General features: G+C 40.5%; 2 long non-coding RNA genes across 2 annotated transcripts; one reads left to right on the top strand and one right to left on the bottom strand.

Annotated features, from left to right (window-relative positions):
• Positions 1-37: 37 nt before the first annotated feature.
• On the top strand, positions 38-557 carry LOC113961464. Its single transcript, XR_003532360.1, has 2 exons — positions 38-228; positions 354-557. It is a non-coding gene; the product is annotated as an uncharacterized LOC113961464 (long non-coding RNA).
• Positions 558-11,017: 10,460 nt separating this feature from the next.
• LOC113961029 lies at positions 11,018-20,550 on the bottom strand. The gene is made up of 2 exons (XR_003532252.1): positions 20,434-20,550; positions 11,018-11,122 (listed from the first exon to the last, which is right to left on the bottom strand). It is a non-coding gene; the product is annotated as an uncharacterized LOC113961029 (long non-coding RNA).
• Between the last annotated feature and the right edge of the window lie 781 nt (positions 20,551-21,331).

Below are 21,331 nucleotides of genomic sequence, written 5' to 3'. Positions count from 1 at the left end.
CGACCCCCGGGGCAAGGCGGGGAAGGGACGGGACGGGGCTGGGACGGGGTGGGGCGGAAGGGTTATTGGGGGTTGGGGCAGGGCGGCCCTCTGGGGGAAGTTACCCCCCCAGCCGCGATCCACCGCGACAGGGCCCTTCCCGTAGCGATAGGACGAGAGCACATAGCGTGAAAGCTGCTCTAGGGGCGGTTTAGGTTGGACGCCAGGAGGGATTTCTTCACAGAAGGGGTGATTAGACTTGGATGGGCTGCCCAGGGAGGTGGTGGAGTCACTGCCCCTGGAGGTGTTTAAGGAAAGACTGGACGTGGCACTCAGTGCCATGGTCTAATTGACGTGGGGGTGTTCGGTCACAGGTTGAACTCGATGATCTCAGAGCTCTTTTCCAGCCAAATGGATCCCGCGATTCTGTGTGGTTCCCAGCCCGGGGCTGCGGGCTCTGCAAACAGCGCCGGTGCGTGTGGCGCCCTGTGGAGCGAAATCCCTTCAAACAGCGAATCCGAAAGCTCAGGAGCTCGCCGTAACAATACAGGTCAATAAAGAAGCAAACACTCAGCGCGGCAGTGTGTGATGGACCGCATTTGCTTCTTTAATAATTTACTGTGTTAATGAACGCTGTCAGACGAGCCCTCTGGTGTGAAAGAACGTGAGACCTGCTTCTCGAGGAGAGGTATATAAGGGATACGTTTGGAAGGTTTTATAAGAAGGATGAAGCATGTGATGTATCATGCAGGGAGGGGAGGAATCCCCAGGCACGTTGGAAGCTCCTACAAGGAAAGGCTGAGAGAACTGGGTTTGTTCTGCCTGTCAAAAAGGAAGGCTTCGGAGTGACCTAATTGTGACCTTCCAGTATGTGAAGGGAGCCTGCAAGAAAGATGGAGAGAGACTTTTTAAAAGGGCATGTAGTGACGGGACAAGGGTCAATGGCCTTAAAATGAAGGTAGATTTAGATTAGATATTAGGAGGAAGTTCTTTGCTGTGAGGATGGTGAGACACTGGAACAGATTTCCCAGAGAAGTTGTGGATGCCCCATCCCTGGAAGTGTTTAAGGCCAGATTGGATGGGGCTCCTAAGCACCCTGGAAAGGTGTCCCTTTCCATGACAGGTGAGTTGGAACTAGAGGATCTTTAATGTCCCTTCTAATCCAGGCGATTCTACGAGTCTAAGTGAGACAAGGTGAATAAGATCCAGACTATGAAGTAGAAGCAGAAGAGACTTTCACGTGGTAGAAAACTCATCCTGAGTGACTGAGCTCTGGGCAGGAGCTATAGACTGATAATTACTAGCCTGTAGTCAGTGCAAAATTAATTAACTAAAAGCAGATGAAGACTCATGAGAACTCAACACTCTCACTGCTGACGTACCACCTTCCAGGGAGCTCCTCACCAGCAGAAGCACTTTCTTCCAATATACTGCAACTCACAAACTGGATCGTGCAGCTCACAGTGCTAATATTTTTTAAGTACCATTCATTCATTGTATCACTGAGCACAAGACCATTCCAGCATCTTTTTTTAAGAAATACTTCATCTGTAAGCCATGTTATTTACTAGCTATTCTGAAGATAACTACAATGGCTGATAAATCTTAACAAAGAAAAAATAATTTGTTCTGTACAATCCAAATAGCAATAATGCAGCTAGTAGATTTAGGAGAAAAACTAAATAATAATGAAATTATGGTGGTGATAATAAACAAATAAACAACAGCAAACACAGTTGTATGTAACTGTTGTTATATTTCAGTTCCAAAACAGTACTGAAGTCATTAGGACACCTTCATTACCTTATTCTTATGATACAGTTTTCCAATCAGCAGTAGAGAAGGAAAAAGAATGAGATGCTGGAAAGCAGTGCCATGGGAAAGGACCTGGGGGTCCTGGTCGATGGTAAGTTGAATATGAGTCATTAGTGCCCTGGCAGCCAGGAGGGCCAACAGTGTCCTGAGGGGCATCAGGCAAAGCATCACCAGCCAGTTGAGGGAGGGGATTGTCCTGCTCTGCTCTGCGCTGGGGCAGCCTCACCTTGAATATTGTGAGCTGTTTTGGGTGCCACAATATAAAAACGATACTAAGTTATTGGCAAGTGTCCAAAGGAGGGCAATGAAGATGGTGAAGAGCCTTGAGGGGAAGCCGTATGAGGAGCGGCTGAGGTCACTTGGTCTGTTCAGCCTGGAGAAGAGGAGACTGAGGGGAGACCTCATTGCAGTCTACAACTTCCTTGTGAGGGGAAGAGGAGGGGCAGGCACTTACCCTTTCTCTGTAGTGACCAGTGACAGGTTGCGAGGGAATGGCCTAAAGTTGTGTCAGGGGAGCGTTAGGTTGGATATTAAAAAAAAAGGTTCTTCACCAAGAGGGTGGCTGGGTACTGGAACAGGCTCCCCAGGGAAGTGGTCACAGCAGAAGCCTGACAGAGTTCAGGAGTTGTTTGGGCAATACTCTTGGGCACATAGTGTAAGTTCTTGGGGATGGTCCTGTGCAAGGCCAGGAGTTGGACTCAATGATCCTTGTGGGTCCCTTCTAGCTCAGCATATTCTGTGATTCTATGAAATAGAAAGTTCCCTAAAATCAGATGTATTTATATTCTCTTGATTCAAGTCTGATTCAGACCTTTTCTAGAACATTTTTGGTATCTGCAGCTTTAACAGGAGATTAATTTTACCATTTTCAAAAGGATTTTTGATTCTCCTCAACTCATTTAAAATTTTCACGTTCAGTCATGGCAATGAGAAAGTCACATTCTGTCCACTTGGTGAATAGAATTTATTCAGGGATGTCCAAATACTTCACAGAATTGTAAAGAAACCATTACCTGCTTGTAGAGTAAACCTGACAGTTTGATATTTAATGCATTTGTTTTTGCAAACTGTAAACTAGATTCCATAGGTACTGTTGGAGCTGCTGTTATCACGTGCCATAGGGATCACTTCACTATTTCTGCATAACTTGCATTATTAATATGCAAGTATTTAACACCGTAATGCATATGTTTCATTGTCAGGCCTTATATTAAGACTAGGTATGCTGGTAGCCAAATTTGATAAGGAATTAAAATAGATTAATGATAATAGATTAAGATAAATGACAACAAACTTGGACTTGAAGGGACACTGTGGCTTTAAAATGCTAGGACTTCATTATTTTTAATGATACCAGGTGATGCCTTAAGCCCCCAATGTTTTTTATTTTTCTAATTTTGTAAGCCTTATAAGTTTTATAGGTAATAGAAGTAGATTTTAGAAACCCTTTCTCTCTCCTCCCCTAGCACCCCTTAGTTTATACATTCCTTAATCCTCTCACCCCATTCCATACCCCCATATCAACCCTATTCCCATATCCAGTAGAAAATGTTTAGTCTCTTAGTCAAGGCAAGCCTGTCTTGTTTGGAGAACGCTTGTATCTTGGCCTAAACCGCAGGACAGAGTCAAGGAACTAGGTCACCCTGCTCTCTGTACCCCGAAGATGATGAAGAATGATGAAGAGGGGGTCCCAAAAAGCCCCCCGACCCAATTCCAGGAGGCGGGCCAGGGGGTGGACCAGGCCAAAAGTTATAGGGTGGGCACACTTGGGATTGGCCAGATATTGTTATAAATGTAACATCCCGGGCACAGCCCGGTGTGCGCCGTGTAACATCTATTTGCCTTGGCATAATTAAACCCTTTCTTATCTCACCCCAGCTAATGGCTCCTAGATTCATTTCGTAGCACCAGCTGAGCAGGCATCACAGGTAAGGAAATGTTAACATGTTGAAGAGTATTTTCTTGGCCAAGTACGGGGAATAAGATATAAAATGTTCTCAATTACAGAGAATAGCAAATATGGAAGTATTTAAAAGAAGTTACTAGCTGGTTTTATATTCTTATCTAAGTTAGCCAATGATAGTTTTAAAATGGTATTTTTAAAAATACTGCAGAGCTAAATCTTAAGGGAGAACAACAGCTGGAGTTGAAAAGAAGAATTTGCAAGTTGTTACCAAGAAAATTTAGACATCTATATTTTAGCTGTTTATATTAGTGGAAAATTTGGGTTGAATTTGTAAATAACAGAAAATTTGCAAAGCATTTAAAAAATAGCTAAAGAAAGGAAGAGGTTAACATTTTCTTGTTTCTGAAGATGAACTGGTATTGCACAATTCCTCTCCTAGAGGGAACCCTCACTGTGGACTGTAGGGCCATGGTACAAGTACTCTTTTTTTCCCCCTGCAGTCACATGCAATGTGCACTTTGGAGGTTGACGTTTCACTATTTTCTAATAGGTAAAATTTAAGTAATACAATAGGAGAAGCAAGCATATGTGATTGTTCCTGATAGTTCCAGTGCTGTAATTGGAGAGATATTAAGTTTTTCATGCTATTCCCATATGTAAGAATAAAACAACAACAAAAAACCCAACAAATAATATTAATACACTTATTTGGATTGCTAAAGAGAAAGTTTTTTTTACTCTTTCAGCAAAATTAGAGACATTTGTACTTTGAAACTTCAATTATTGCTTCATTCAAACAGCTGGAGAGACAGTGCCTAATAAAAACATTGAAGCTGAATTATAAGTTCTTTAGTTCGTGGCAGTGTATCTGAACAGTTGATTTTGTTAGCTCTTTTTGGGAAATGTCTTTTACAGTAAACCATTGGTTATATTTATAAAAAATTGTTTCTTTTTTTTTCTAAGAAGAATTGTTTCCAGTCAGTGATTCAGCTGTCAAAATCCAGTTCTTTTGCAATTTTTAGTAATGATTTTATCAAGACTTAGAGTATGTTACAAATTCTGAGTTAATATTCACCTGATTAAATTCAGTTTATTTCTTCAGCCAGTAATATCAGTATAGTTGGAGAAGGGCAAAATTGTCAGACACAAATAGTTGGCATCAATCTGTTTCATTTGAATAATATATAAATGTGTAAATTTATATATTATTCAAATAATATATATATTTTGTTTGAACTGAAATGTTTGACTTTTTTGACAAGACATGGAAGTTGAACACTTCAAATCAAAATTAGGCTTTTTTTCTAACATTTTAGTTTGGTCAGTAAGCAAAAAAAAAAAAAAAAAATTATTTTTTTAATACACATACACAATTATTTGTTAATTTAGTTACAGCCTACCCATGACCTCATTCTCTTGATCCAAAGCAGGTAAATCAGTTTAGATTTATTTAGAGACTGGGTCCAAAATCTTGACTTACTTAAAAAAATCCAGGAAACATATGGGGGATTGTCATCCTAGAATGTCAGAATGTTAATATACTGTTGTATCTGATTTCAGTCAATACCCAGGAATGATGTAAATACATTTACCTCATGTAGACATTTGTATCAGATGTTTTTTGTTAGTAGAAAGTCTGACACAGAATGAAGGTTCAATAGAGGAAATGCTTCATAGCAAAAAATCAGAATTAACAAAGGGATGAGAGGACAAGATAAACCCTTTGTTAAGGCAAGTAGTCATTAAATAGACAGTCAAGTAGGGTGAAAGGCATCTGGAATAATGAAGAGGCATTCACATCTTCTGGGAAATGAAACAATGCTTGTTTTAATCCTTTTAAATGGCCAGACTATCTCTTGGATTAAAAGTAAAATAAAATCTGCTGAATAAGATCAGATCTCTCTAGACCTTTTCAGAAAGATTTCAAATGTTATAAAAAAATTTGCTATAAAAGCTAACGTGCTACATCAAAAGAGGGATTTTCCCATAATGTAACATGAACAAAATATATCTGGGATCACAGAAGTCTTGGGTATTATGGTAAACCAGAAAGAAATAGTATGAATAATATGTGTGGTTTAAATGCTTTTCTTTTACTTCTTCACATAGGTTTAGTATAAACCTTTGGTATTCTGTTGCCTATTTTTAATCTCATTAATAAATACTTCAATTTCTTTTTATTTATCTCTAGATTAAATTAATAGCAAATTCAAGATTACTGTCAAGTGAGACATTCCCCTTTGAATGGTGTAAAAAATCCAGAAAGCAAGGCTTTGAGTCAGAGTGATACAGAAAAGTGCCACAGCTCCCTGCTGCATTTCCAGAGTATCCAGAAGGTAGTAAAGTTGGCACACAATAGGATGATCCACTCTGCACAGCAGTGGTGGGCAGCCACCGTGCCCATGGTCAGGGGGACATAACCATCTACTGCTGATGGTAACCAGAACACTCTGTGCCATAGCAAGATAACGGGAAGCATGCTGGAACTCACGGAAACCACAGGAAATTTGCAGCTTCCAGTTACTGAGCCGTGAACTAGGATTCAACTGTTAGCTAACCTTGCAGACTTCCTTTTACAGCTGGAGCTGAATAGTAAGGAAAAACACTCTGTTCATGGTGATGGTGTGCCTGAGGTGGAAAAGACAGTTGTATTTTAACCTTACTATTTGCTTAATCACAAGCAGAGGAAGACCACACTGAATTATCACAATCCTGATATGTATTTTTTAACATTTGAATTCAGTATTATGTCTGAACCACAGCATAGGAGAAGAAATAATAAGGTTAGTTTTTCACTTTTGACACAGTAGGCCAATTATGTTCTCAAATTGACTATATAAACCTGCATAACTTAATTTACTTCTGCTCCAAGTCCAGTGTAAGTGTATTAGCATTGGTAGAGATATTCTCATTCAGAATTACTATAACTGACATTGCCTTGGATTTAAAGAAAATACATGCATTAAGGATGTTTATATTGGCATGGGATAGAGGGTGAGGAAGCCTGTCTTATATAGCTACCACTGTCACATGCTTCGGTCATGTCTGCACTAGAAGCTGGTCTGTTACACACAATCACGGATTATCATGCTAACAGCAAACAGCATAGTTTGAGGTTCCATTCCTGATGAGCTTTTAAAAATGTTATTGTTGGCAGGGAAGACCTGCCTGACCCTGTGAAATCCTGACAATTTTCTGTACTGTGTTTTCCTTAACTTAAAAACTGGATCCACAACAATTCATAATATCCCATAGGGAGTAAAATAGTATCTATGATTTGGAGATTTGATTAAGACACTGTAGAAATACGAAGTGGTGTTATTGAGCAATTAGATTATGGGGGGGGGGGAATCTGGTAAACCCAGTCATTTAGGAGGTTGCCTAGCTCTGAGAATCTGAAGCTTGACAATTAGAAAGAGTTTGAAAATGTTAGCAAGTGGTCTTGTATGTGTAACATAGTGTCATACAAACTGGAACTCTAAAGGTATAGGTTTCAGAGGAAAGCACACATAATCATGGCATTGTGTGAAAGATGGGGGATGAATTTCTGCTGAGGAAAAAGAATATTAGTCATTACTGTTATGAATGTAAGTCAAATTAAGAGGATCACTTACCAGGCATGACTGGCAGATCATGGCAAGAAATTAGTAGCAAAATCTGATTTCATGGGCAAAAATGAGGGTAAAGTCCCCAAGTCTTTTTGTGAGTAAACTAAGAATAGAACAGGCACTTAAAGAAAGCAGAACAGTGAACCTTTATGTGTCACACTGCTTTGTTGCTGCTGCAGTCTGAATTCCACTTACAACCTGTAATTATTTGTTTTGCTAGGAAATCAATAGAATGTCCCAATCTGGATTTAAAAACTCACTGTTTTATTTAAAATAATGACTACTACCAAGATGCAAGAAAAAGATAAGCTCCAACTGTAAAATTACATTTTAGCACATAACGTAAAAAAGAGTACAGGAAGACTAAGTAGGCAAAATAATAATTATTAGCCTAAGAAATTACATTTGAGGAAAGCATCTACCCAGTCATGGTCAAGTATAGCTGTGGCAGCACATAAAAGATGAGTTAAGGGGAAACAGAAGTGATGCTAAATATAAGTAAGTGACTTATGGATGAAAAACTATTCTCAGCCATATGAATGTGCAAAGAAATGTAAGCGAAAATTGAAATGACAGGCTGACAAGCAACATAACTGAGAGCTAGGAAGGGAATACTGATGGCTTCATAACAGATGAAAACGAAGGTTGATCTCAGATGGTATAATTACATCAGAGCTATCTTTAAACTAGTGATCTCAAGTTGGGAAATAGAAACAGCTTGTAGGAGTAAAAGTAGAAAATAGCTGTCCCTGAGAGTTTTCACAGTAAGAACAGACAGAAAAGTCTAAACTTAGCAGCAGTGGCCTTCCTCCATCTGTTTGGGTGTGTGGAAAGAAACATCAGAAGTAGAAGACGACGTATGAACAGTGACAAAGTTAACAGTTAAATAATTTTTGCAGACTACAATTAAGATATAATATCTAATGCAATATTATTGCTGTCGCTTACAAAATGGCTGTGTATGGTTGTTTATAAGCTAAGAAAGGCTTTAATACCTTTAGTGGTGTGTGGTAACATGAATTTTTCACTACCTTAAAAAAAGATTTCACAGCACCACCAGTTACTACAGTAATTAGTCATTTGGATAGTGGGGTCAGACAGGGTTTGGTGAACTGTGTTTGAAGAAGGACTTCTGCCTTCTAGAGTTAGTAGTCTCTCAGTGACCCCACACATGAGCAAACTCCTTCGGCAGTCTGCTCGTGAGGGGAAAGAGTGGTGCTACCGAGAGGAGCAAATCCTAGAACCTTTCCTCTTCAGCCTTCGACCGATGGGATGGAGCCGCAGATGGCAGTCACAGAATCACAAAATTAGCTCCGTTGGATAAGAGCTCTGAGATCATTGAGTCCAACGTGTGACCCAACACCACCTTGTCAACTAGACCATGGTACTGAGTGCCACATCCAGTCTTTCCTTAAACAGCTCCAGGGACGGTGACTCCATCACCTCCCTGTGCAGCCCATTCCAATGCTCAATCGCTCTTTCTGTGAAGAACTTCTTCCTAATGTCTAACCTAAACCTCCCCTGATGCAGCTTAAGACTGTGTCCTCTTGTCTTACTGCTGGTTGCCTGGGAGAAGAGACTGACCCCCACCTGGCTACAACCTCCATTCAGGTAGTTGTAGAGACTGATAAGGTCTCCCCTGAGCCTCCTCTTCTCCAGACTGAATACCCCCAGCTCGCTCATAGGACATACCCCCGCTCCTCAGAGGACTTGTGCTCCAGACCCTTCACCTCATTGCCCTTCTCTGGACACACTCCAGCACCTCAATGTCCTTCTTGAACTGAGGGACCCAGAACTGGACACAGTACTCAAGGTGCAGCCTCACCAGTGCCAAGTACAGGGGAAGAATCACTTCCCTGGTCCTGCTGGCCACACTATTCCTGATACAGGCCAGGATGTCATTGGTCTTCTTGGCCACCCAGGCATACTCCTGCTCATGTTCAGCCTGCTGTCAATCAGTACCACCAGGTCCCTTTCTGCCTGGCCGCTTTCCAGCCACTCTGTCCCCAACCTTTAGTGCTCCATGGGGTTGTTGTGGCCAAAGTGCAGGACCAAGCACTTGGTCTTGTTGAACCTCATACTATTGGATTCAGCCCATCAATCCAGCCAGTCCAGGTCCCTCTGCAGAGCCCTCTTACCCTTTAACAGATTGACACTCCCCCCCATCTTGGTGTCATCTGCAAATCTGCTAATGGTGGACTCAATCCCCTCGTCCAGATCATCAGTAAAGATATTAAAAAGGATTGGGCCCAACACTGATCCCTGAGGGACACACTGGGGGACATCCCGGGGTGTCCCCATGGGATCCCCCGGGGACACCCTGGACACCGGGGTGACCGGCCACCAAGTGGATGTGACACCATTCACCACCACTCTCTGGACCCGGCCTTCCAGCCAGTTCTTAACTCAGCGCAGAGTGCACCTGTCCAAGCCGTGGGCTGCCAGCTTTTTCAGGAGAATGCTATGGGAGACGGTGTCAAAGGCTTTGCTGAAGTCCAGGTAGACCACATCCACAGCCTTCCCCTCATCCACCAGGCAACTCACCTGGTCACAGAAGGAGATCAGGTTGGTCAGGCAGGACCTGCCCCTCTAAAATCCATGCTGGCTGGGTCTGATCCCCCGGCATTCCTGCGAGTGCTGGGTGATGGTACTCAGGATGACCTGCTCCATAACCTTGCCAGGCACAGAGGTCAGGCTGACAGGCCTGTAGTTTCCCGGATCCTTCTTCCGGCCTTTCCTATGGATGGGCGTCACATTGGCCAACTTCCAGTCATCTGGGACCTCCACAGTTAGCTAGGACTGGTGATAAGTGATGGACAGAGCTTGGTGAGCTCCTCTGCCAGCTCCCTCATCACTCCTGCTCTGTGGGAGTGGAGGCGGAGGAACAGCTGACGAATGGCACAGAAGCAGGGCTGAGCCATGTTACACAGGGATGCCATCCATCCTGTATGTGACTGAATTTCATTTACCAGAGGTATATCTTTAGATTATTTTTTTCTTTATTTGGAGTTTTTCTTCCATTTTTGAAGTGAGCATACAACTTGATGTGATCTGCTTAATAGATTGGAAAATTTTAAGTGGTTGGTTACTGGAGCTGACTCAAGGCATCTCCGCTGACAGAAAAATTTGAATTATGCAGCAGTAGTAGAGTCTGTATACAATAGAACATGGAGGTTGTGGAAGGTGGATATGCATGAAGAAGAGCATGGAGGAAAGAGAAGAGGGAGGTGTAGGGAGATCCACTGTTGAGACCAGCTAGAAGATTCAGTGGGATTTTGAATGATGAGGAGTAGAACTAAGAGGCCTACTTCATCTGTCACTGGATCCCAGCCCTCCAGTCTGTAGTTTCAGGAGATTGTGCCTCTCCTTGCCCACAGCCCTCACCTCTCAAGCAGTAAATAATTCATCATTTACTTCTCCCACACTGCTGCCAGGACTCAGCTGCTCCCATGAAAGGATGGGGCAGAGATAGGACCGAGTCAGAAGGGTCAGGTTTGCTACTGCAGCTGGTGCATATTCACTCTGAGAGTGAGTATAAAGCATGCACATACACAATATAACACATACATCCTTGCAGTATAAAAGTGTAAATTACTCAGGCTGAGAGAGTTTGCTGTCAGAAGGTAGAAATCAGTTGTTCACATGGTATGAACAGCTCAAAGTCATGGTATTCCTCTTCACAGGAGAAAGGCCTTGGCAGAAGAAAGAGTAGAGCTTGGCTGCTCTTTATTGGGACCATTGTGCCACCCTGAACATCTGCATCCATAGGCAACCTGCCTACATTGCCTGTACCTGCAGCTGGCCCTGCTGTTCCCTGTTGAAATAAAATAAAGTTAATAAATCTAAAGTTAAAACAGCATTGCCTGTCAGTACAAATAAATGTCTTCAAGAATTTTTTTTTTTCATTTGGAAAGAGAAGAAGTATTTGTACTAGGGCATAATATCTAAATGTTTGTCTGGTACAAATCTGAACTCATAGTGCAGCAGAGGTGGTTCAACACAGTTTGAAAGATGACAACACAATGCAGTATTCACTATGGAAGTAGCTTGCTTGTTACTCTTGTTACATGATCAATACTTTGTTGTTGGTAACAAAGTGTAACAAACATGCTTCATTAAAATGATATTTAGCTATAATAGGCTAAAGAGCTTTTGAAATTAGCATTTTAGGAAAACCACATATTCTCCAAACACAACAGGATTACCCATTAAAAAAGATATACTTAAGCAGCTGTACAAGGACATTAATATAACTCTGCAGCAGTTGAACAAACTCAGGGCCCATCCCAAAAAGAGCCTTATACTTATGACTTTCAACAAAACAATAATACTTGGGGCCATTTTCTTGTATCTAAAAGTAAGGAATAACAATCTTTTCTGTGTTCTGGGTCTAACAGGAATCTCAGCTAGGGCAAGAGGCTGTACTTACAGACAGCTTCAGAGTTTAAGGAATATTTCTGAAAGGGCATAGCCAAGTGTCCTGGTTAGAACGGCTGGGACCAATTCATCCCTGGATGGGTGTAACCCAAAACTGTGTATTCTATAGCCTCCATGCCATTTCCCAAAAACTGCTGTCAGTAGAGGCCTGCAAGGTGGGAAGATGTTCCTGTACCCTTTTATGGAATTCCCCGCTCTGATATCCTTATATGGAATTCCCTGCTCTAATACCCTTTTATGGAAGAGGGACTGAGCATCCGCATGCCCTTTTATGGAATTCCCTACTCTGAGGGAGGGACTGAGCACTCCCGCCTGAACTGGAGAGTATATAACTGGGAGTTTCAGAGCCTTGGGACTCTCTCTCTCGTGGGACCCAGAGGAAGACAGCAGACCACCGCTGCTCCCAACCAGGCTGAGACCACCACCCTCGACTGGACTGCAATCACCACTTCTGACCAGACTGCAGCAGCTCTCCCACCAGCAGGTCTATTCCCTCTCCCTTTGCTTTGGACTTGGGGGGTGGGCCAAGGTACACCACTTTTGTTCATACCCCAGGGTGCTGGGTTTGTACATTTGGGTTTTGTGGGTTAAAACCAATTGTCTGTCTGTATACTTGTACTTATTGCATTATTTTAATAAATTGTTATTCTGACTTATAAATCTCTCTTTTGAATTGAGTTCATTTTGCCTTGCTGGTTAACTTTTAAACCAGCACACCAAGATTTTCAGACTGTTAAATGACACTTTAATTTCTTCCTACGTAAATAGACCCTGTCTCTCTGTCTCAAATTTCTACATGGTGTATAGGGAAACTATATTATAGACTTGGAATCACCTATTTATGAATTGCACATGCTGCAGATAGCTTATATATGATCACTGTGGGGCATAACAAGATGGAGTTAATTTAGCTAAGGAACAGTCTGGGGGCAGAGTCCAGATAATATATATCAGCAAATGTTAAATGGACAGGGACATTTCAGACTCCAGCAGAGAGCACACCTAAAGGTTCCCTAGAGTTCTGCTAAACACTCCTCCTCCCTCTGACATTTCTGAAAGGAAATGTGATGAATTTATTCTGACAAAAATAATAGTTCATTGTTTCCAAAGCATTTGAAACATCTGGATTAAGAACATGTAATGAAATCCCAGACAAGATTCCAGGGGAAGCATATTTGAATTTCTGGAAGACACATGACTACAAAAGCTAATTTCCCATTCACTGGAATTTTTTCCTCTGCCAGTGAAATTCTCACTAACAAAAATGCTGCCTTACAAGCAGCTGTGAAGGTGCACTCCCTTCAAAGAGAAAATGTACATTGGCTTCATACTAATCACCAACCACTTCATTCATCACATCTCTCAACCCAGTGATGCTGTCAGATCAGAATCATAACAAGAAGAAATTCCCAACATGAATTGCTATGAGGACAGATTACTCAAAGGACCAGTAATTAGTTGCAGCAAAGAATTTATGTAATTTTAAATTGTTATTGCGTAAACTGTATGGTCATAGTTTATGTTAACATAGTTTCAATTAAATTATTTCTAAATCTTAAAATTTCACTGTTGCAAGAGAAAAATCAGGTCTGCATGCAGTTAAGTCTCTTTTCTATGGACTTGTACAAATTAGCATGGTCACTTGGCCTTACAGGAATAAGGAATGTTTGTGTTGTGACAGATACTTAAACTGAAAACTCAAGGCGCGTGCCAAAAGAAATACAGCCCAAAGATGAGAGAGCATCCACCATATGAACGCACTGAAAAGAGCACTTGAGTATTTTGAGGCATGTTCACATCGTGCCTTAGGATTAATGGCACTTTGAACATCCCACACAGCTCTATTGTGGAGGCTTATTAGCAACTGCTGAACAGTGAATGCTCCTTTCAGCAAAGGTCAGGTAAGTCATACTAATTAACAGCAAGGTAATTACCAGCTTCCTGCCCAAAGTAACCCACTGCCATGTAAAGGAGGAAACAATGTATGCCTAAAAGACATAATTTCTACCCACACAACTTATTGAACATTTGCTCAAAAGTATCTGCTTTTGAACAAGCTGAAATACAATTATTTCAGACACCTGCATCTTTGGTGAGTGGCTGATGTACTGTTCCTAGGTACTGAGAATAACTCTTGAGCCCATGCCCTTGAGATATCTGAAATACAAAGAAAATACACAGCACATTGTGGTGCTCTGTGGGAGGACAGCAGGAACAGATGATATTTATATACACAAGTATTATGCACAGAGTATAAACACACAAATGAACAGTGCACTGAATCTACTTAACCACCATCTGCTGACTTGCAGAGATTAGTCAAAGCAAAAATATTGTTTCCATTTTCTCCCTAATAATGCTATAATCTGATCCTGAAAGAGGTAAATTTCCAAGAGTTAATAATGCAGTTATCTGCATGATCATTAAAACTATCTGCCTTACTTTTTGTAGAAATATTTTTAAATTATCAAGAAAAACAAAAGTCGGCACTTGGTAATTCTAGCTAATATAATTTCCATCACATTGGGTAACACTTCGCAGATTTAAAGGTATACTTATGTGCAACTTGCATAACAAAAGCTATTGTATAAAATGCTGTGCATGTAAGTTTCCAGTTAGAGTAACTAGAGGTGTATAACTTGCAGAATAGATTTCATTAATCTGATCAATTATCGAACTTATTAACGAGTCACTCCTCTGTGTGAACAAAGCACTCCCAAATACTTCCTCTCTAAGGAAAGTGAGAGATAAAAGAAAGAGAAGGCATATATATTTATGTTTTAGAAACATAATCATTATTCATTGGAATCTCCTGTCCAAATATAGTCAGGATTTATTCCACTTGCTGTGACAGAATTGTGTAAATTCTATTGTAATACTGCATAATGTTGACACCTATTTGACAGCAAAATTAGCTGTAATGACTGATGCAGTTACCTCCTTCAGCTGTCTGCCTCATCCTACTTTCCAAGGTTGCTAAAACTCTGGAAATTAGGTGAGAATTGTCCTTAACACTTAATTATCCTTACCACTTTTCTTGGGACAAAGAAATACTGGCATAATAGAATTTGACTTTCCCCAGAACAGACATTCCTCTAGAATAAAGACTGCATATGTGTCAGTTTCACAAATAATACATCCCACTTCTAATTTCACCGTAGCTGCTCTCATATTATTCCTCATATGGCATTTACCAGCCAAGATATACTTTGAATCTAGAAATTAGGTTGTGCATTTATAACTTCTGATGATAGTATGTAGAAGGTACTACCAATATGTTGAGAAGCAAAGGGAAATCAGGACCATTTGGATTATTATATAAATGTTAATGTAACAACCTGTTAAGGTATGCAGATATGGGTTTATGGCAGTCGTATCTCCTAATCCTCTCCTCACAGTATCACTTTCAGGAATCTAATCACCAGACTCAATTAAATGTTCTTTCTTAATCAAGAAAAAAAAGGGCAAAACTAAGGTGGTCTTTCTTGAACACATGCACACAAAAGAAGAAAAAACCTTTGCTTTTGCTCTGCATCTTGTCATTTCTGCTCAGTGCTTAAGAAGGGGCTAGTAAGAAGAAAACAACCATCTTTGACAATGAAAATAAATTTCAAGCCAATAGAGGTTCCAAAATTAGTGTAAGAGAATCGGAGGTAGAAGCTACCTGAGATGCTAAAGTGACCCTGGAGGATATTTCTTGGCAAATATAATCTTAACAACATACTTTGTTTTGTTATGTCTTTGTAGCATTGTTCCATTATTGCAAATCTGTGTTAGTAACATAACTGTATATTTAAATCATGAGAAGAATTTGACTCTGAATGATCTAACACACAAGCAAGACGTTTCTGATATAAGAATGTGGCAAAATAAAGAAAATGGTGTACTAGGACATCTTATGTGTTTTCTTTGGGATAAATTGCCTCCAGTGTATTTAGTGGGTATGAATGTCTGCCACCAAAGAAGATGTGGAGGTCTGCTTGAGGAGTGGTACCATAACATTTTTAAAAGGAAAATTGTATTGTTTGATGACTAGTGATGTCTCTTTGTACATTGTGAGAGAGTAGGGAAAAAGAAAAGACATAAAATTCAAAAGATCCAGAGACTTTCATACAGCAGTTTTGATACTGGACACGTTCTGCACAAGGGCATTTTTCTCCCCAGGTTGTTAATTCCAGTAAGTGGTCATGTCATGACTTGAACTGCTGGAACTGTTCCACTGGCTAAAATAAGATGTTACAGACCTTGACAGCATTCCAATTGGAAAACGTGTGTTATGGATCATTCTTTCAGTACATTACATTCAGTTTTTCTTTTCTTTGAGAAAACAAACAAATTGGTTTAGCAGTTACAGCCCATTCACATGCCACAAGGGTACGAATTAGAGGTTTTAAATGTCTGGACCAAAGGGAACATAGCATACATTCAGAAATTCTATTATACTTGCTATGCAAAACAGATTTTTTTAAGATTCCTTACTTTGGCAGATTAGTTTCAAAGACATTTTTATAAGAGACATTATCAAAGAAAAAAAAGGAAAGATAAATTTTATATGCACTACTAACTGATTTTTGTAGGAAATCATACTACCTGAAAAATTAAACATTTCTTCATGGCTCTTTGCCATATACAGGCAAAATGTATTTTCCTCTTTGCTTTTTCATTTACTTCAAGGGAAAAAGAGAGGTGCATCTATTATCACAATCCTGCCCTGCGATATAAATGTAGCAATGCGAATTCTTATCTAGTTTTTCATGGTCCTCACAAGATCCGATGGTGTTCCACAGTGACTCAAGTGTGAACACCTTGTTCTGTGTAACATACCAAAGGACATCTCAGCAGACAAAATGAGCTGCACATTCGTGGAACCCTGCCATCAAAACAGTGACTCAGAGAATGTGGCTCCTACAGGGCTGCTCATTATCTCCACAGGACAAGTTTATACGGGAAATTATATGAAATTGGATATATTAATGTCAACTTAAAAACAGGCAAGTATATCACAAACCTTGCACAGACCTACCTCTGCTAGCACAGGAAAGACAGAAGTAATTATTGTAACATATGTTGAAGGCTCACCACCACATGGTAAATTTAAGTTTCTATGAAGTTGGTAAAAATAAGATTTTTTAAATCATTATTACAGCTAGTAGTAAAAGAAAACCTTTTCCTGTTATTGGCCCTTCAGGTTGTCTAATGCAGAAATATAAATTACAAAATGGATTACATCTGAGGACTTTTATTACTTTATTTCAAGCTACTGGAGGAAAAAAAAAAAAAGGCAAACACAATTTGGAGATTTTTACACCCTTGAAGATAGTCATAATTGCTCTGTTCAGATGCCGGGAAACCCAAATAAAACCGGGAACGTAAAATTGAGAACACAAATTTGTAACAGACACATTTACTGTTACTCCTCAGTACAAAGTCTTCTTTTGCTAAAAAGTATTTTCTTACCAGAACTTGTCCTAGCAAATAACAGTGGTTTGGTGCATCACAACCTTTTCAGCTGTAATTCAAAGAATGCCCTTCATTTTGTAATTTGGAAGATAATCTTGAATGTAGATGAACATATATCTAATCAAGCATGAAAACCACTAAAATACAGAAACTGTGCTACAGACAAGCTACAAGGTCATGATACTATGATTTCAAAATTGTAAGAGAATGTGAATTAAAGACTCACTGGGCAACATAAAGGTATTTCCAGAACTGCTGCTTAGACATCTCTTTAACCATTATGCAGGTAAAGTGATGCTTTGAAGTAATAACTGCAAGATTAGAATGGTCTAAGCATGAACAGCCATATCCAGTCTGTGAGGAAAATAATTTTAAAATCTAATAAACCAGTGATCTTCAAACAAATGTGAAAACTTTATGTCAGCTATAGGCAGTTTCTATAGATGCCATTTCTAGTAAAAAGTTACCTTCTAGCCAGGACTGTGGAATGACATCAAGCCACTCTGGACACTCAGTGAATTAGAATTTCTCACTTGCAAACCATGACTTCAATAAATTCCACTATAGCTAAGGATGAAAAGGAAAGAGGAACAGAAAATCAAGTAACATACACAAATCATCCCCAGCAAGCAAGATCCTCTCTACAAGCAAGAAAAATAACAACTCGGAGTCATCTTTCTCTTGGCAACTGGCTCTCCTCCTCTTCCTGTAGCTGTACCCCACACCCCCTGCATTGACTCATAGGCATTAGGCTTTGTGGCTGACTGCACACCCCAGCTTAGGTTGCTGGAAGGGCACACAAAGCCTCAGCAGAGCCTAAAGTTGTTCTACCCCTCAGACATCCTGGCCAGCTGCCCTTTCTGCCTGCTAGTGTGTCCATTCACTCATGACAGCACTTCAGCCAGTTACACTTTTCTTTTCATACTCCACAAGTATTTCAGCTTTACTGTAGGAGTCCAGGGCCATATAGACTGGCACAGATCTCTGGCCTATGAAACAGACTCCCTTAATATACCTTAGTATTTCCTTTCTTCCTTGGCCATGAATTTCTTCTACACAGAACTCCAGGCAACAATTTGGGCAATCCTATAGTCTGGGCACAGCTGTGTTGCCCTTCTCTTCCATATTCCCATCACTTTTATTACAGAGCTGGATTTCATCAGACACTAGGATCCCACTGTTGTGGACCTCTGATGTGACACACTTTCTTAGCTGAATGCAAACCTGTTTGAGCCCCTTGCACTTCTGCTCCTGGCACTGCTACAAGGATTTGCATTTTGCTACATACATTTTGAAGGGTTTGTGGTGGAGTTTTTTGGTTTTTTTCCTTTTGTTGTATGCCAGAATACAGTTTTGGGCAGGGGGAGGAAAGCAACAATATAGTTCAGAAGTATTTGTACTGACATCCACTTTCGGTATAGGAATTTTAACTTTCACTTGAACAAGGAATACAGTTCCCAAAAGTCTGAAATACAATGACTACACTGTAAATGCACACAATAAATGAAATCTGTTTCATCCTGACCATTGGACCTTTTCATCCAGCTTCTCCTGCTCCCTACCAGATGCCAGAAAGTGGCCAGCCCTTCTGGGTTTCAAGTCCTATCCAGCTCATAGGGGAAGGGAGGATCCTGTTCGCCTTTAGGCCTTGGGCTACAAGACTTAAATCAGTAATTATTTGTTCTCATCCTTTCACATCGTGGCAAGCTTAAGCACATTACAGCTTTCTTCCTTAACAGCTAAAATTGATGTGGAGTGTATTTGTGAACAAAACCACCTCAGGGAAGAATTTGTTCTTCGTCTACCAATATCCAAAATGATTCTCAGAAAAGCAGCACAAACTAGATCATTTCCAATAAATGGTGCTTAAGTAATTCCAGTGAATGACCAAAAAAGTACAAATGGAGGAACAAACACTTAGTCCATTCCAGACTGGTACTAAAGTTAATTGTTCAGCCAAGGTCACTGGACAAAAAACATTTAAAATTTACTCGACTGGTCTTCAAGGGCACCAAAGCTAATTTTGAAATCAGAACTGCTGTGGATACCGACTACCTTAGGGTGACTGTTCTGTCAGTGCAGCAAGGGGCTTCTCAAATTATCAGACATTTTAATAAGAAAACATTGCAATAACTGCCCATTTGTGTTTATACTAAGACAGAAAATATTAACATCATAACAGATTTTCCAGGAACTATGTTATCCTGCTTTGCATGTGTCTCATGCTGTCTCAAGGGTTTAACGGTTTATGTAGTAGTTCATATGGGTTTGGCTGCACAGCTAATACAGAATGGGAATATACTATTGGCAATAGAATAAATAAAGTTTTCTAATGAGTGTACTTGGTTTATGTTGTATATACAGTTCTCCTCCACAGACCATTATAACTGTAGTCTTGGGCCTATCCTGGCCTCACTTCCCAAAAACCAGAGAACTGGTCCAGCATTTTCAGCATATTTGCAGTAAAACAACAACCCAAAACCAGACAATGGCAATTTCTTCAGAAACTCCTGGTTTACAAGTTATTGCTTTTTTAAACCAGCTTTCCATGAGCTGTCTCTGGGCATTCATGTTACAGATTCTAAACATAGTTCCTACCATGAAACTCCCTTTCCTAACAACACGATTACATTGCTGTCCCAGTATGAACTACATCCCCCAATATCACAAGCAGTGGCAAGCACAAGCTTCTCATGTCATAAATGCTATAGATACAGATTAGTCAGCGAGTTTATGTACAGGGAAAAGCCTACCAAAGAATAAAATCAGAGGAAGGTGTATATTTTCATTTTGTTATTGAAATTTGTTATTTGGCAGAGAGTTTCTGTGTATCTATTCACTTTCTTACACCCAACTTGTGCAATGTAAGTTTTCTGAGGTTAAGAATGATTTTATTAATTGAAACATGAATTCAAAGAAACATATTTCAAATGAAAACCAATCCTTACCTTGAGGGTGGGCACTTGGATTCTTCTCTGTACTTCAAAAATCATAAACATAATTCACAAATATTGCCTTATTTACTTGTTTCATAACAGTTCACATATAGAACACTGATTAACTAGAGAACACTGGAGAACTACAGACATGACTTGTGCCTCAGTCTTGCAGGCAGAAAAATCCAGGAAAGCCATTCCCTATATCAATTTCAAAGCTTGAATCCACAGTTTAAGAAAATCTTGTGCAACATTTCCTTGAGTTACCTGAATAAACTTGTTAAGAACTTACTGATTCATACTGTCCCCTCAGCTTTGCTTCAGAGACACCTGAAGTGTCCAGTGTGCAGTCCGCTGGTGTCCAGGACATGAGCTTTTCTTGCAGGAAAGCAAGGAAGTACATCAAGCAGTGTACAACAGAAAAGAAATGCAACAGCATTCAATGACAGGTATTTGGATGTCAAAACCAGAAGTCCATTTCAAAACTATTAGTTGCATGGGTAACCACAGTGGTGGCACAGCCACATGCACGACTGTGCAGCTGGTTATCATAGAGGCTGTAGATCATAGAATCATGGGATGGCTTGGATTGGAAGGGACCTTAAAGATCATCTTCTTCCAACCTCCCTGCCATGGAAAGGGGAGTTCCTTTCACTAGACCAGGCTGCTCCAGAGCCCCATCCAGCCTGGCCTTAAACGCTTCCAGGGATAGGGCATCCACAACTTCTCTAGGAAACCTGTTCCAGTGTCTCACCACCCTCACAGCAAAGAACTTCCTCCTAATATCTGACCCAAATCTACTCTCTTTCAGTTTAAGGCTATTGCCCCTTTCCCTATCACTACATGCCCTTGTAAAAAGTCTCCCTTCATCTTTCTTGCAGGCTCTGTTCAGGTACTGGAAGGCCACAAATTAGGTCACACCTAAGCCTTCCCTTTTCCAGGCTGAACAATCCCAATTCTCTCAGCCTTTCTTCATAGGAGAGGTGCCCCATCCCTCTAACCAACTTGGTGGCCCTCCTCTGGACTCGCTCCAATGGGTCAATGTCCTTCCCGTGCTGGGGACCCCAGAGCTGGATGAAGTACTCCTGTTGGTGTCTCACCAGAGAGTAGAGGGGCAGAATCCCCTCCCTCGACCTACTGGCCACACTGCTTTTGATGCAACCCAGGATACAATTAGCTTTCTGGACTGT

The sequence above is a fragment of the Neopelma chrysocephalum genome, unplaced genomic scaffold (assembly GCF_003984885.1).
Source record: "Neopelma chrysocephalum unplaced genomic scaffold, ASM398488v2 Primary Assembly neopelma1_22, whole genome shotgun sequence".
Classification (NCBI taxonomy): domain Eukaryota; kingdom Metazoa; phylum Chordata; class Aves; order Passeriformes; family Pipridae; genus Neopelma; species Neopelma chrysocephalum.
This window is presented reverse-complemented; position numbering and strand designations above follow the sequence as displayed.